Consider the following 17,240-nt stretch of genomic DNA (forward strand, 5'->3'; position numbering starts at 1 on the left):
AGTATGAGAACCAAAGGGGCTTGTTTACAAATCCCCCTGTCAAACTTATCAAAATGTACACTTTGAATATGCATGTTGTTATATGTCGATCATAGCTCAGTAAAGCTGTTTTAAAAAAACATATCTAGATGTAGGCAACATTAATAAACCAGAACAGGCCCTTTTTCTAAAAGGACGGAAGAATCTGCCCCTGGCAAAGTAACAGAGATAGTTTCCTCCCTGCAGATAACTTATGCAAGTAAACTGAGTAATCCAGAATGGTGATCAATGGAAATATAGTCAAGTAAGAAGTTTAAGACTTTTGGTCCTAGACCATTTTAAGCATCCAATAATCCTTGTCTCAGAAGTACAGAGCTAATGGTAGTATTGGCTTTTGTTTGTTTGTTTGGTTTTGGTGGGGTTTTTTTTGCGGTAAACGGGCCTCTCACTGTTGTGGCCTCTCGCGTTGCGGAGCACAGGCTCCGGACACGCAGGCTCAGCGGCCATGGCTCACAGGCCCAGCCACTCCACGGCATGTGGGATCTTCCCGGACCGGGGCACGAACCCGTGTGCCCTGCATCAGCAGGCGGACTCTCAACCACTGCGCCACCAGGGAAGCCCCGAGAAACAGTTTTAAATATTTGTATAGAGATGTGTCAACTGAAAAAAATGTACAGTCTAAAATTTGAGAATTGTGTTTTATTCAGTGGACTAACTGAGGACTTAAGCTGGGGATATAGCCTCTTGGATAGCTCTAAGGGACTGTTCCAAAGAGATAAGGGAGGAGCCAGGGTATATAGGACTTTTTGCTAAGAAAAAAAAAAAAATGTAGTTGAACATCAAAAGATTATTGCTAATCACAAAAACAGACATCTCAAGTTAATGATTTTAGTGCTTTTCTGTGTATGGGAAGATGCAAGAGTCTGGGCTTATTGAAATTATTCCTTTGATATGCATCTTAACTGCCTTGGGCCACTATTCTGTTTTTCTCCATCCTGAATTCCCCTCAGGGTGCATCGTCAAAGGCTGCTGCAGTGGCTAATGGCTTTATGGCTGCAACATCCTTTGTTTACTGAAATGGCTGGTGACATTCTTTATCCACAGATGTACATTTTTTTTAATATAAATTTTATATATTTATTTTTGGCTGTGTTGGGTCTCCCTTGCTGTGGGTGGGATTTCTCTAGTTGCAGCAAGGGGGGGCTACTCTTCGTTAGGGTGCGCTGGCTTCTCACTGCAGTGGCTTCTCTTGTTGCAGAGCACAGGCTCTAGGCACTCGGGCTTCAATAGTTGTGGCCCGGTGGCTCAGTAGTTGTGGCTTGTGGGTTCTAGAGCACAGGCTCAGTAGTTGTGGTGCACGGGCTTGGTTGCTCCGCAGCATGTGGGATCTTCCTGGACCAGGGATTGAACCCATGTCCCCTGCACTGGCAGGCAGATTCTTAACCACTGCACCACCAGGAAAGTCCCACAGATGTACTTTTAATAATTTTTCTCATCATGGGGCTAAAGAGAACTTTAGATATTCATTTGCTTATATTGTTCCATCATCTTTTTGTCTGCTGTACAGATCTGTATGACTTTACTAATGCTTCTTCCCCTCCTCACCCTCCCTTTAAGTTGGAAGCATCTAACTTAAAGCATATTTACTGAATTCTACTGTGTGTCCATGGTTGTACTGGATATCTTCCATTTGCCCCACCTCCCATCATAGATCCATTCTCCACACTTCTTCACCCTGCTCTCTACCCCAGATGGCTGACCTTCATGTCTTCTGGCTTCCAGTTGTTGAGCTTATGGGGAGCTCTGACAAGTTATGGGAAGGAGGGAGGTCAGGATATTTATCCCCCTGGATCCTTCCCTCAAAATTTTCTCGGTTTTGCTGTGTTCCTCTACTAAAGGTTAACACTGCTCTCCAGTAAGCCTTCTCTACACCACTGTCTTTCCAGCCCCCGGTCCCTTTAGCTCTAGGGGTGGCAACAGCTCTGCTTTTTGGTAGTGCAGGTTTACTACACCATCCCTTATGGTTCTCTTACATCCCACCCATACCCTTGTAATTAATCTCATTGTAAGTAAAACCCCCTCAATTTATCCTCAGGGCTTGTTGGAACCCTGACTGTTACAAGGATACTATTTAAATGTATGACTTTTTAGTCAGACTACATTATCTGCTCTGTTCTGTTTCTTACTAGCTGTTAATTTGTGCAAATTGCTTAACTTCTCCAAGTCACCACTGATTCCTTTATAAGATGGGGAAAATAATACTTACCTCATGGCATTGATGTGAAGATTTCAGATTAGGCAGTAAGGTTCAGAACAAAGCCTGATGGTTGTAGGCACTCAGTTGATTTCACCTATTAATTTTATTTTCCAGCACTATAATTTGCATATATGTGAATTTAATAAGTACTGCTTTATGTATGATGATAGTATAAAAGTTCTAGAGTTTGGGAGTAACATCAGCAAAATGGCAGAGTGGGCAACTCTAATCTCCCATTCCTCCACAGAAACACTGAAAACAAGTAGAATCTGTACTTTGTTGAATAGAAGTGGCAAAAGCAGGCATCCTTGTCTTCTTTCTGACCTTAGGGGAAAAGCTTTCAATCTTTCACTGTTGAATATGATGTTAGTTGGATTTTTTTCATATATAGCTTTTGCCACATTAAGGAAATTCTCTTCTACTTCTAGTTCATTGAGTGTTTTTATCATGGAATGGTGTTGAATTTTATTAAATGTTTTTTCTGCATCAATGGAGGTGATTATAATTATGATTTTCCCTCCCTTCTATGAATGCGGTATATTATGTTGATTGATTTTCTCAAATGTTTAACTATCCTTGCATTCCTAGTGTAAATTCCATTTAGTCATGGTGCGTAATCCTTTCAGTAGGCTCCTGAATTCAGTTTGCTAGTATTTTGTTGAAGTTTTTACATCACTATTCATCAGTGGTATTTGTAGTTTTCTTTTCTTGCAGTGTCTTGGTCTGGCTTTGGTAGAAGAGTAATGCTGATTTGTAGCATGAGTTAAGAAGTGTTCTCTCCTCTTCAGTTTGTTGGAAGGGTTTGAGAAGAATTGGTGTTAGTTCTAGCCAGAGCAATTAGGCAAGAAAAAAAAATAAAAGGTATCAAAATTGAACATGTCTTAGTTTCCTAGGGCTGCCATTAAAAATAACACAAACTGGGTGGCTTAATGCAACATGGATCTAGATGCTAAAAGTCTGAAATCAAGGTGTCAGCCATGCTCCTTCTGAGGCTCTGGGTGGAATCTTCCTTTGCCTTTTCCAGCTTCTGGTGGTGGCCAGCAATCCTTACCACCCACAAAATGGTAGAAAATATTTGTAAATTATATATCTAATAAGGATTATTATCAGAATACAAAATCAACACACAAACATTAGTTATATTTCTATTCATTAACAACTCCTATAACTCAACAACAAAAAGACAACCAAATTTTTAAGCGGGCAAATATTTAGACATTTTAGACATTTCTCTGAAGAAGGTATACAAATGTCCAATAAGCACATGAAAAATACCTGACATCATTAGTCATTAGGGAAACACAGATCAAAGCCACAGTGAGCTACCACTTCACACCCAAGTGTTGGCAAGGATGTGGAGCAATTGGAACCCTGGTGCATGACTAGGAGAATGTAAAGTGATGCAGCTTATGTAGGAAACAGTTTAATAGTTTAGCTATTCCTTCAAAATGTAAACATAGAATTACCATATTACCAACAATTCCACTCCTAGGTAAATACCCAAAAGAATTGAAAACATGGGCTCAAACAGAGACTTGTATGCCAGTGTTCATAGCAGCATTATTTACAATGGCCAAAGGTGGAAACAACCCAAGTGTCCCTCAACAGATGAATGAACAAAATGTGGTATATACATATAATGTAATATTTTTCAGCCATAAAAAAGGAATGAAGTTCTGATACAAGCTACAACATGGATGAACCTTGAAAACAGTTTAAATAAGCCAGACACAAAAGGACAAATATTCTATGATTCCCCTTGTATAAAATATCTAAAATAGGCAAATTCATGGAGACAGAAAGTAAATTAGTGCTATTAGGGGCTGGCTGGGGGATGGGAGAATGGGAGTTTTTGCTTAATGGGTACAGAGTTTCTGTTTGGAATGATAAAGAAATTTGGAAATGACCAGTGGTAATGGTTATATAACATTGTGAATATACTTAATGCCACTGAATTGTACACCTAAAAATGGTTTAAATGGAAAATTTCATGTTAATAAATTTTTATATCGACTTTTTTTAAGTTCTAGGGTTTGATGTCTTCAGGATACCCCACTGTCCCTAATTCATCTAAGCCCTACAATTTTTAGTCAAACAGTAGTGGAGGATCTTTCATGAGAGCTGTTCTGATCAGGTCTCATCTTTTTCCTCTGTGGGTATTAAAAACAAAAACAAAAACAAAACAGTGATTTCCAAGCAAGTAGCAGCTTTTCTTCTAAGCTGAAATCAGTGCACTGCAACTGGCACAGTCCTATTTTGAAAAGATTAAGAAAGCCATAGTTGAATACTGTGAGAAGAAAGCAGAGATGCCAATCTAGTCGGTATGGTTACAGGTTATCTTTACAAATTTTTATGATTTTTATGTCAAACCCATATTTGGACTTGGGAATTTTCTGTTTGCAAAATGGTAGGCACTGATTGTAATTTTTCTAGTTTTACATCTTCTCTTAAAACCTAGTAATAAAGTTAGACTGAAAATTCAACAAATGAAAATATTAAATGAAATCAAGTATAGCTCAATAAAAGAAGACAGAACAAATCTGAGAAATACTGCTTATTCATGTACCTGAAAAACTATATATAATCGGAAGATATACTATACTCTTTTAATTATGTATTCATTAACTATTTTTCCTGTAATTACAACTGATTAGCAACTTTTTGCTATGAGATGCCTTCTTTACAATTACCACTTCATAAGGCTTTTGTTTTGGGCCTAGCTCCCACATTAAATACATCAAAAACTTTTAGAATCTGCCATTTCTTATCTGGATAAAACATTGCTCCCCGCCAGAATAGGGCAAAAAAAGGAGGACTACAAAGATTTTAGTTTAATTAGGATTCCATGTAGAGGCTTCTTCATACCAGACTTAAGTCCTACTAAATCTCACTTGTCAGTTAATCTTTAATTCACCTTACCCTTCAGGTTAAATAAAGCAGTGAGGCATTATATAATCAAGCATATCCAGATATATTGTGAACAAAGTTATGTCAGCATCAAGGAAATTTAGATAGTCTCAAGTGAGTGGAGTCCCTAGTCTCTGAAATGTATACTATTGTTCCAAGGGTGGATCAGATTTTGTGCTGATCCTTGCTGCTGTATAGTCAAGTTTAGTTTGACAAGCCAAACAAATACAGATTGCATCTGTTGCTAGGGTTTATGGGAGTAGGAAGACCTCTGCATCAAAACAAGGATAAAGTCAATTCAGGCTTTGTGTCACATTTAAATGAAAAACATGGCAAGGTCTCACTCTTGTCTTCTTGCAGAGATAATCATCTTTTTTGAAACTCACACGAGAAACTGCATCTTCAATTGCTAAACTAGAATTAGATTCCCTGGGCATACAAGGGAAACTTGCTGAATTAATCTCAGAGAGCAAGTGTATAAATCTAAGAATTAAGGTTATAACTATTCAGATCAATAGGGAGAGGCAGAGGTAGTCTACCATCCATATCATGGATTAAATGAACCCAGAGGACAGTTCATTGTTATATCCTTGAGCAGATTACTCAGATTTAAAGGAAATTTTGATCTTTAGCATTAATCAAATATTATTTATGGGCAAACGTATGATTTGTTTTGATACTCCTAGCAACCGTTACTCACACTGCCCTACTACCAACCTAAGATCAAAGTTACATATATCTCGGCTTGACAAAACATGATGGTGAATCCACCTCTTTCCTAGAAGTAAATTATATTTAGCGAGAATGATGATTTAGCACAACAGCATGCTTTAAAGTGTTATTGGGTTATACTATTTTCTCCGCTGTGGGAAAGTAATGTAGTAGGATCCAACTCTTGAGTTAGTGATGGGTCTCAGACAGGAAAATGACCAACAACATTCACCAGAGCAAAATGAAACTCCAAATGGTGTTTACTTTCCGTGAGTCCTTTCAGCAGTACATCATAATGCTATGTTAGTCACTGAAACACATGAGACTTTAAAAATAATTCCTCTCTATCTAGATTATATTTAGTGGTTATGAGACCACAAGCATTTCATCACTGATAGTGTATCGCATCAAAAGATTATCTAAGAAAGAAATTGAAGGAATCTTTGCATTTCACTTTGACTTGTCAACAACCCTTTGGAAAATATTAGGAACAGCTCATCTTACTCTTAAAATGTTATATTCTTGGCATGAAATCAGTGCTTTTCTTTTGTCATTGGAAGAAATCTGAGAACATAAGAGCCAGTTGCAGTAATAAGCCATGTGTGTTATTATTCTTTTCTTTAAAACAAAACAAAGAAGAACTGAAAAAACAAAAGAGCAGAACATAAATACTTCTGAATAGCATTTGAGTCAGAAGCCTACACAAGAGATGATATTTGTGGCAATTCTATGACTAAACATTGTGAGTAGCTGATGCTTTCTACTCTTGGCATGTAAGGATTAAATTTAAAATATGACATCTGTTTTCAAATGAAAATAACCAGGTTTATAATAAGCAAGGCATAACATTGCAGCTATTTTAAAAAATAAGATAATACTCCATTTGTGTTCATTTACATTTCCCTGGAGGCCAGGGTTATTTGGCTTTCGGGTGTTAGGTTGGAAGTTAATTTGTACTGCGGTAAGAGAAGGCTTCCACCCTCTAGTCCCACCTCATTACTTCCTGGATCCCTTAACCAAGCTAAACCAAGTTTTGTGATACTGTGATGATCACTCGTAGCCCTTACCTTTTGCCAGTCCCTTTTTCTCTCTCTAGCTGTCTTCTTCCTCCTTTTGCTCAAGCTTTTCCCCTAGCTTTTGGCCTCAAGCATCTGAGGTTATCCTATGCCAGGTGTGTGCTCAGAGGGGACCAAATGACTCTGAAAACACTTTAAACCAATTCAGCACGTGTGTTATCCCTATAGTAAATTTCTCTAGCTCCAGATAGTATCTGCCTAGTTTGTCAGATTAATATAATACTTCTAACTACTTTGTATGAGATCATCTACCTGTCAGAAAACATTAGTCCTCTTTATAGTTGTATCTTAAGCATTTTGATAAAGAATAGGAAGTGAATCTTCTTTATAAGTTCCAAATATGCAAAGAATTCTTTCTTGGTCTTGTTATACCTGTAAGTACTGGGTATGGTTAAACTTGGCTTTTTTCCTGACTTTTTCCTTGCCTTCTTGTCAGCAAATGTTTTGGTCTGTGGTTTTATATCAGATTATAAGGAAATATTTTAGATATTAATGCAACTTGAACACAGTAGACATCATATGAGGCTTAAAAGTAACAGTGAAAACTCTCCTATATAACTCTACATTTGTTAAGTGATGGAGGATAACTTACTTTAAAAGGTCCATGACCTAAAACCTGTCCTGTAGATTCCCTATTCTCATAACCTTTCAAAAGTTGTGTGAATTAAAAAGCAGTGTAGGAGTTGTGGTAAAGGGAGCCTTAAAACACCTAATCCAGGCTTTGGTTTTTTAACATGTTTATTGGTTGTATTTTATGTATAAGCAATTTTTTTAAAGGCAGAGGGAGCTCATTTCCAATTTTCAGGAAAAACTGCCAAGACATCATCTGAATCTTGTGAGCTCTGGCACCTATATTCATGAACTGTCACAGGATAAAAGTTATTTGTCTTAATACGTGTTATTCTGTATACCTATCCTGCCCTCCACAGCCCACCATTTAATACATTACTCCTTACCACAGGAATGTTTGTGACTGAATAAGAAACTAACCATAGTAAGTCTCCCTCTTGACCTACAAAGTTTGGGACTTGGCTGTGATCCATCACAGCCCTAACTGTTTTGAATCTGAATTTTTATTATATACATCCTTTTTAGAGCACAGTATATTGTGTGTAATTTGACCAGTGGCTTGGACACAGTTCTCAATTGTCTAATGTAAACAGAAGTGGATAAATGATTGTTGCTGAAATTCTGGTCGCAAATATCGCAGATCATAGGAAAATGTACCACAAGGCTCATTAGAGCTCCTGATACATGATACTATTAGATGATGGCATTTTATCAGAAGAGGCTTATCCTCTAATATTGATCTTGGGTGGCCTCGGCCTGCAGCGGCTTGAAGCAGGGTTTCGGTTCCCAGCCAGTGATTGAGGTCAGGTCACGGCAGTGAGCGCACCGAATCCTAGCCACAGTGGTCAGTGACAGGGCCCTGGCCCTACGGCTTTGCAGAAAAAGAATTCCCACAAAGATGGAAAGTAGTGAAACAAGTAAAATATTTATTAGGAAAAAAAGAAGTACAGTACCTGTGGATAGACACACGGGCGGGCTCAGAGAGAGAGTCACACCCTCGTGGCAGTTTGAATCACTTTTATGTGGGTTTCCTTTGGCCAATTATTTAATTTGCCTGGTTCAAAGTCCATATTTGGTATAGCTCAGGATTTTCCCATGTGTGCCTGCACATCTCTTAGCTAAGATGGATTCTACCAAAGAGGCCTATGGGTAGATTTGGCCACTTGACATCACTCCCCTTTTGACCTCCAAGGAGGCTTTCTGCGCATGTATAGTTGGGGAGGCCTCCTGACTTCGAGAATGAGGAATTTATGGTCTCGTTATTTGCTATCTGGGCAGGGCCCAGCCTTCTCTCTCAATTGTCCTGTTATTCCCATCTCGGAGCATCTGTCCACAGGGAACAAACTCAAACCGTTTGCCCTGAGGGCCCATCTACCTCCTGCCTCAGTATGAGCCAGTATGTTTTTATGTCATAAAAACAAACTTTTTATGTCCTAGCTAAAATGTTTTCTCCTATTTCTTTAACGTCAACTTTTCAGAAAACATCCACATAGCCATTCTTAAGAGAACTTATTTGAAAGTATAAGCTATTGTTAAACACTAAACTGTATATCTACAGAAATATCCCAGTTTGCCATATGCATAAATACTAGGTCACTATCAACTATCATAAATTTTAAAATTAAATGAATTAGCATAAAGGAAAATGTTTAATAGAGTTCATCACGAATTTTAGAAGGTCTTTGAATTAATTAAAATTATATGTAAAGTGTTGTACATATGTGCTATATATATATTTTTAGAGAATAGGTTCATAAGCTTTCTTCTGATTGCCAAAAGTATATAGGACTCAGTAAACTGTAAGAGTCACAAGTATAAATTACTGCTCCAACGTAAAGAGTTCACCATTAATACTGTAAAGCATTAGTTAAAGAGTTCACCATTAACACTGAAAAGCCCTACCTTACATACCATTTGGGGACAACCCTGCTTTTTTAAGTTTGTATCTATACAATTTCAGGGTGTTGTAAATGGCTCTCCTATTAAAGGATCAATGGGGGAAAGGAAAGAGGAGGAAAGGAGGAAACTAGCTTTATAGTATTTACTATGAATCAAGCACTTACAGATATAATATCTAATTTAAAACTCTCAACAACACTTTAAGTGTACTATTCAAGTGTGTTGTTTCAGATTTAACAGGTGAAGAAACTAATACCAAAAAGGCTAAGTGACTTACCCAAGATCCCACGGCTAACCAGTAGTAGAACCCTGATTCAAACTATGTATTGTCTAACTACGAAGTTCCCACACTTTCATCCATACCACCCAGGCTGTTTGATTGAAAGAGTGGATTTTCTCACCTTCTTGACTGGTGGAAAAAACTTTATGGAAAATTATTGTTTGTCTTTGCTGTTAAGTAGGTCTGAAATTCTCTCATCTCCACTTCCCAACTGTCTTCACTCAGATCACCAGTATCTCGTGCCTGACCTCCTGCAACTTCCCACTGTCCTTGCCTGCAGCCTCCTTCCCCCAGTTCTACCCTACAACCAGTGAGGTTTTTGAAGTGTCAGTCTGGTCATTGTCAGAATGCTTCTATGACTTCCCATTGCCTTCAGAATAAAATACAAACCTTCACCATGGTTTTTGAGGCCCTTCATGATCTGGACTCTGCTTTGTTTTCCAAGCTCACCCTCACTGCTCTTAGATTCCAGCCATAATTAACTACTTGTAGTTCCTTAAATGCTGTCTCTGTATTTGTCTCTATTTGAAGCATTCTTCTCATTTCTGTTCACCTGGGTAATTCCCATTTGTCTTGAAAAGCTGTTTATATAGCATTTCTTCATGGAACTCATTCTTAACTCCTCAAGTTTGGGACTAAGTGCCCTTCCCAAGTGCTCATAGAAAATCTTTTACTTACTCTTATAGTGGCATTGGGACCGCTATCATATACAAAGTCTCTGTGTGCATTAGATAAAAACCCATCCTTCGTTTAGGGATACACAGCACCATGTAAGGGCGCAAAGCTTGGAAAGGAGAGGATGGGGCTACATTTCATGCTCCACTTACCTCTTTTCTGGGTTCTCTCATATAAGGCACAATTTGTACAACCTTAAATGATGGCTCTGTGTAGCATTTATCAAATGGCATTGTAATCGCCTATCCACTTACCTGCATCTCCTACTAAACTCCAAGCTCACTGAGGACAGGGATTATATTGTATTCATTGTACCCACAGCCCCTAGCATTGTGCCTTTCAAGTAACAAGCATTCAATAAATATTTGATGGTTGAATTAATGACTAAGTTAAGAATGAACACCTGAAAAATAATCGTTTGCAGTAGACAATGCACTTATAGAAATTGGTAAAAAGAAGAAGAAAATAAAAGAAAAAATGCTAATATCAACTACTAGTTTAAGACAAACATTGAGTGCCTACATGATGGAAACTATTATGAGGAAACAGAAATGAGAAAGACAGTCCCTTGCCCTTATAAATCTTGCAATCTAGTTAAGAATATAAGACTGATACAACCGATTAAAATTCAAAGTGGAATGTGTCATGTGCTCTGAGATTTATAGTTAAAGTTTTAGAAAATCAATGAGAAGGAAGGAGTTTCTTCCAGTTAACAGAAGGATTTCTAAAGCTTCACGGAGAAGGTGATAGTAGACCTAGACCTTGTATTATTGGTAGGATTTCAGTAAGAAAAAGTGTTGGGAGGAGGGCCATAGTCAGGAGGCAGCATTCCAGGCAAAGGAAATAACACAGGCTGATTGGAAAGCACAGGGCTTCTCTGAAGAGCATTTTAGCTACAGATAAAGCTGGAAAGATAGGGGGAGCTTTTGGTTATAGAGGGCCTTAAATGCTATGCTAGGGAGTTTACATTTTAGGAGTGGGGAGCTATTAAAGGTTTTAAAGAAGGAAAGTGACACTATCAGCTGTATTTTAGAAAGTCATTTGGAAAATTACTTTTAAAGTGTCTCCCATCTCTTTTGCAGTTGATCCCAATGAAATCGAAATTTTAAAACACCAAGAACCAGAGACCAGTTAAAGAATTTCACTCTCCCTATATTCCCAATCTATTTCAGTGCCAGATTCTTTCCAGATTCTACCTTTAGTTGACCTTCTGTCTCAAGCTTGCAATCTCCCACTGTCTAGTTTCTAAGCCCCCAGTGTCAGCAAAGCTCATGCGGCTGCTGGGAGAAGATGACACCTAGGCGTTTGTCTGAGACTGATAGCCAAAGCTCTGCAACTTTCAAAAGGAGACTCAAGAAATGGCCTCACTGCTTTTATTATATGATTCAAGGCATCTGGTAACATCCTGTCACTATCTTCTCTTACCTTTATTTGGGATACTAAAGGACAGCCTCTTTCTCATTAACCTTTAACTTAAATATAAATAAATATATGTATTTATATAAAGAATAGGCAAGTGTAAGTCTAAATTGAAGAATTTCTTTTGTCGTTCTCAAAATTCGAAGAAACTTTAGACTTAATATTATCAAGATGAAACTTTGAATAAGAGCTTTTAGGTATGTACTACAAATTGTTCTTACTGACTATGGATAAACAAGCTATTCCTTGTAAGGGATCCACAGATCTTGGCTCATCTTGCTTAAGGGCAATAGCCCTAGGAAAGAAAATATCTCTACACAGCAGTTACTGGAGTCTCAGGATTTCCTAAGGGTCTTCCATAATGTTACCATGTAGGCCGCAGAGTGCTAGGTAAAAGGGAAAGGGAAAAACTAAGAATGCAAGAACCACTTAGGAACGAATTCAAGAGTAACTGGGGTCTAAAATGGAGTAGGAGCAGAGGAATGGAAAAAGAGGAAATGGATCCAAGACAAATCACAGAACTAACACAGCTTTGTGTCTAACTGAATAATATAGAGCCAAAGGACTTTTTTTTTTTTTAACTCAAAGATCACCTTAGAGTTTCCAGCTTTGGTTTTGGGGGGAGGTTGCTGATACCTTTAACAGAGATAAGAAAGAGAAAAATAAAGTAAATTTGGAGAGAATGTAATGAATTTTGGACATACTGTGTTTGAGGTGCTAATGGGACATCAGTATAAAAAATGTCAGTCAAGCATTTAGAAGTTCAGACTGGAATTCAAAGGGGATTTAAAACTAGATGGGTATCTATAGAATCCTTCCACTTATAAACAGTTAGTATTCTACAATACAGAACAAGAAGATGTAGGGTTTTTCTTAAACGTATGGATACTAAGGGAGGAAGGAGGGGGTGGGATGAATTGGGAGATAGGAATTGGCATATATACACTACTATGTATAAAATAGATAACTAATGAAAACCTACTGCATAGCACAGGGAACTCTACTCAATGCTCTGCGGTGACCTAAATGGGAAGGAAATCCAAAAAAGAGGGGATATATGTATACGTATAGCTGATTCACTTTGCTGTACAGCAGAAACTAACACAACATTGTAAAGCAACTATACTCCAGTAAAAATTAATTTTAAAAAAAGATGTAGGGTTTTTCTTTCTTACCATAACTAAATTTAAAAACTTATAAATGTATTATTTTAGGAAAGGAAACAAATTCCAGGTGATAACCTGAACAAGAGATTGTCGAAAGACCATTAAAAGATACAACTTACATTCGTTTCAAAAAATTGTAAAAGTCCATTGTCTCCATTACAAAATAGCTTATAAATAAGAAAAATTTGCTTTAGTGCCAGTGATTGGTAGAGGAGATCAACAAAGAAAACAAGAGATCAAAGGAAAATGGAAGAGAAAGGAAAGGAAAATATCGTTTGGACATGTGAGGAAAAAAATATCTGTTATTGCGATGTAAACAAAGCAAACAATGGAGCAGAAGTTGCATTGACTTATGCTGACATCATGTGACTTTGGGAAATATTTATTTTCCTTGCCGTTTCTATTTAAAGTGTATACTTTAAAACATTAAAATTATTTTCCTTTCCTTTACTCCTCATGGGATTTTGTTAGAATTATATATAAGACGGTAAAATAGAAGAGACAAAGATGAGAACTTTATAATTGCACATGAAAATATTAACTTCTCTTTTTCTCATATACCCCTTGAGTGGCCCACATACCACTAAAAATTACCGAACTCATTGAGAGAATAGCACTGCAACTTACTAAAAAACAAGCATGGAGGCCAAGAATAGAAAGTGAAACTTTCACTGCGTTATCTTCATATTCTTCATCTACTTCAGTTCCTTAACTGTGGAAATGGACTGAGGACATGGTCTCTGATCTGACTACTCTGTGGCCTTCTATATTAAAATTGTCACACAAAGTTTATTATTTCTATATTTATAAACTTCATCATTACTTTTTTGTATAAATGTTTTTATATTGATAACTTTCAAAGACTTTTTTAAAATGTCTTTTAAATTTTAAACACATTGAGTTAGTGCGCTACAATTATGTATATGTCCCCTTATATAACACAAACTATAAAAAATGTTTTTTAAGATGAAATCTTTACACTATCCCATTTCCTAATCCCCAAAGATTAGTTCCAAGAATAGAAGACTAATATACACCATAGCATGGATTCTGAATATCCCAGACACCATTAGGATAGTTATCTCTCAAATAAACATGGACCAGAACGCTTAGACCACATAATGTCTGTTTTTGTAAACTCTCCCATTTTTTTTCTTACTGCATAATTAACCATATTCCAGTATATAACATGCTAGAGTAATACCCTGGAATTACCTGTTTTGCTCCTTACTTGTCACAAGTGCCTTTGGTAAGGTGTAAGATGATTACTGGCCTTGTGTTCACCTTCTTGGTTTTGCCTTCCAGCTGATTTTACTTCTGTGAGTGAAATAAGAAAGTAAGGTAGCCACTGCCTAATTGTTATTAGATGTTAATACTGTGAAAACTGATTTCACACCTTTTATAGCACTCCTTTTTTTTTCACTGTTAATGAGGTATAATTGATACAGAAGAATTGTATATATTAAAAGCATACATCTTGATGTTTTTATATATGTATACATTATGAAATGATCACCAAAATCAAGCCAATTAACATATCCATCACTTCACCATTTTTTTTTTCTTAGCAAATTTCAAGTATACAATGAGGCATTGTTATACTTGCTATATATAGTAACTAGTCACCATGCTGTGCATTAGATCTCCAGAACTTATTCATCTTGCACAACTGAAACTTTGTACCCTTTGACCAACATCTGCTCATGTCCTCCCATTGACCCCTTCACCCCTGGCAACCACCATTCTACCCCTGCTTCTATGAACTTGACTATTTTTGATTCCACATGTAAGTGAAATCATACATATTTGTTTTTATGTCTGTGGCTTATTTCACTTAGCATATGTCCTCCAGGTTCACCCATGTATCACAAATGGCAGGATTTCCTTTTTTAAGGTTGACTAATAATCCATTGTATATATACACAACATTTTCTTCATCCATTACCTGTCAGTGCACATTTAGGTTGTTTCTTTTTTTTTTAATTGAAGTATAGTTGATTTACAATGTTGTGTTAATTACTGCTGTACAGCAAAGTGATTCAGTTAAACATATGTATACATTATTTTTTTTTTTTTTTTTTTTTTTGCTGTACACGGGCCTCTCACTGTTGCGGCCTCTCCCGTTGCGGAGCACAGGCTCCGGACGCGCAGGCTCAGCGGCCATGGCTCACAGGCCTAGCCGCTCCGCGGCATATGGGATCTTCCCAGTACGGGGCACGAACCCGTGTCCCCTGCATCGGCAGGCAGACTCTCAACCACTGTGCCACCAGGGAAACCCTACATTCTTTTTTTTAAATAGTTTTTTCCATTATGGTTTATCATAGGATATTGAGTATAGTTCTCTATGCTATATAGTAAGACCTTGTTGTTTATCCATTCTATATAGAAAAGCTTACATCTACTAACGCCAACCTCCCAGTCCATCCCTGTCCCAAACCCCTCCCCCTTGGCAACCACCAGTCTGTTTTCTATGTTCGTGATTCTGTTTCATAGATAGGTTCATTTGTGTCATATTTTAGATTCCACATATAAGTGATATCATATGATATTTTTCTTTCTCTTTCTGACTTTCTTCACTTAGTATGATAATCTCTAGTTGCTTCTATGTTGCTGCAAATGGCGTTATTTTGTTCCTTTTTATGGCTGAGTAGTATTCCATTGTATATATATACCACATCTTCTTTATCTATTCATCCATTGATGGACATTTAGGTTGTTTCCATGTCTTGACTATTGTGAATAGTGCTGCTATGAACACAGGGGTACGTGTAGGTTGTTTCTATATCTTGGCTATTGTAAATAGTGCTGCAATGAACATGGGAATGCAGATGCCTCTTCAAGATCCAGATTTCATTTCCTTTGGATATATTCCCAGAAGTGGGATTTCTGGGTCATATGGTAATTCTGTTTTTAGTTTTTGGAGGAATGTCCATACTGTTTTCCATAATGGCTGCAGCAATTTACATTCCCACCAACAAAGTGCAAGGGTTTTCTTATGTAGTTTATTTATAAAAATAAACGTATGTAGTACTCTTAAGAAAATAAATGTCAGTGTGTTAATTATAAAATATCTGGGTACAGAAAACTAGCAGGAGACAGAATACTTTTCTCAGTTATGGGAGGAACATAATAAGGAACAAAACAAAAAATGACATTTTAAAATTATTGTATAATTGAGGGAAGAGATCAGTGGAGTATTAGTTAAATCATTTCTACCTCTTTCCTGCGAATCCTTGTCACACCTCTTATGTTTCTAATTGGGATCACTGAATTGGGCAGTTAAAATGATCAAGACATTTATTAATGACTCCAGAAATCTCTTAAGTAATCAGGACAAGACAGGCCTTGAGTTATATTTAAGGCCACACTGTACTCCAGATCGAGAAATCACCCCATATCTTACTTCTCATCTCAAATATGTTTATCTGAGTTGTCCAGCCAAACTCTTAGAAATAGGTACATAATATGCATAAAGTGTCAGCCTAGCTCCAACCACACGGTGCCAGAAATATTAAATGTGCACCTTATTTTCAGCATTCCAGAGGATCAAGAGGACACATAAAACTAGCACAGCATCAGTTTCACATCCATAAAACCAAGAAAATGAAATTGCTACAGTTGCTCATTACAGGTTAATTGCCAGTTCCCTTATTCAGTTTCATACCCAACCAAAAGTGATATTTCACTTTTGAAATATTACCCCAAATTTAGCATTATTTGTCAGGGAAAGGAATGGACAAATAAATGGAAGAGAGAGACTTCTCAGCTTGAGCTTCACCAGGGAGTTGGTCAATTCATGCCCATTGTCCAGTCCCCAATATGAACTTAAAACTCACAAGGCCAATTAATTGTTTGCAATGTGCTTAATTGTCTGCAATGTGCTCCTTGCAGAATCTTGAGGAGCCCAGTTTTCTTAGCTTCCTGCTGCTACTATACGTTCCACCCAAAACTGTGTCCTAGGATACCCAGTGAGAAGCAACATGATCCTGGTCTGTGCCCCTCACAAATCTTACCTGTTCTCAGCTTTAATTTCTTGACCTTAGTTAACATGCACTACTCTGTGGCAGTTCAAAAATCCCTTTCCTCCACTCATTCTCCTGCTACAGTAGAACTTGACTTCCTCTAAACAAACATGCCAGCCTCTTAGTCCAAGCTCAGATGCAAGATAAAGAGAGAAAACAAGATGGAGTGGCACCCACAAGAGCCTGCCACTTTCAGACAGTGATGATTTGAGGGGTGCCTACGCAAGCCCTAGAAACGAGTACCAGCACCAGATCCCACTAACCAGAGGAATGACAAAA

General features: G+C 37.5%; 1 protein-coding gene across 5 annotated transcripts in view; it reads left to right on the forward strand.

Annotated features, from left to right (window-relative positions):
• The window catches only part of TBCK (TBC1 domain containing kinase), a 234,913-nt gene that overhangs the window by 205,036 nt on the left and 12,637 nt on the right, over positions 1-17,240 (forward strand). The window lies entirely within an intron of this gene.

Source organism: Delphinapterus leucas, chromosome 5 (assembly GCF_059928025.1).
Source record: "Delphinapterus leucas isolate spDelLeu-1000000601 "Yukka" chromosome 5, BTC_Dleu_Yukka2, whole genome shotgun sequence".
Taxonomy (NCBI): Eukaryota; Metazoa; Chordata; class Mammalia; order Artiodactyla; family Monodontidae; genus Delphinapterus; species Delphinapterus leucas.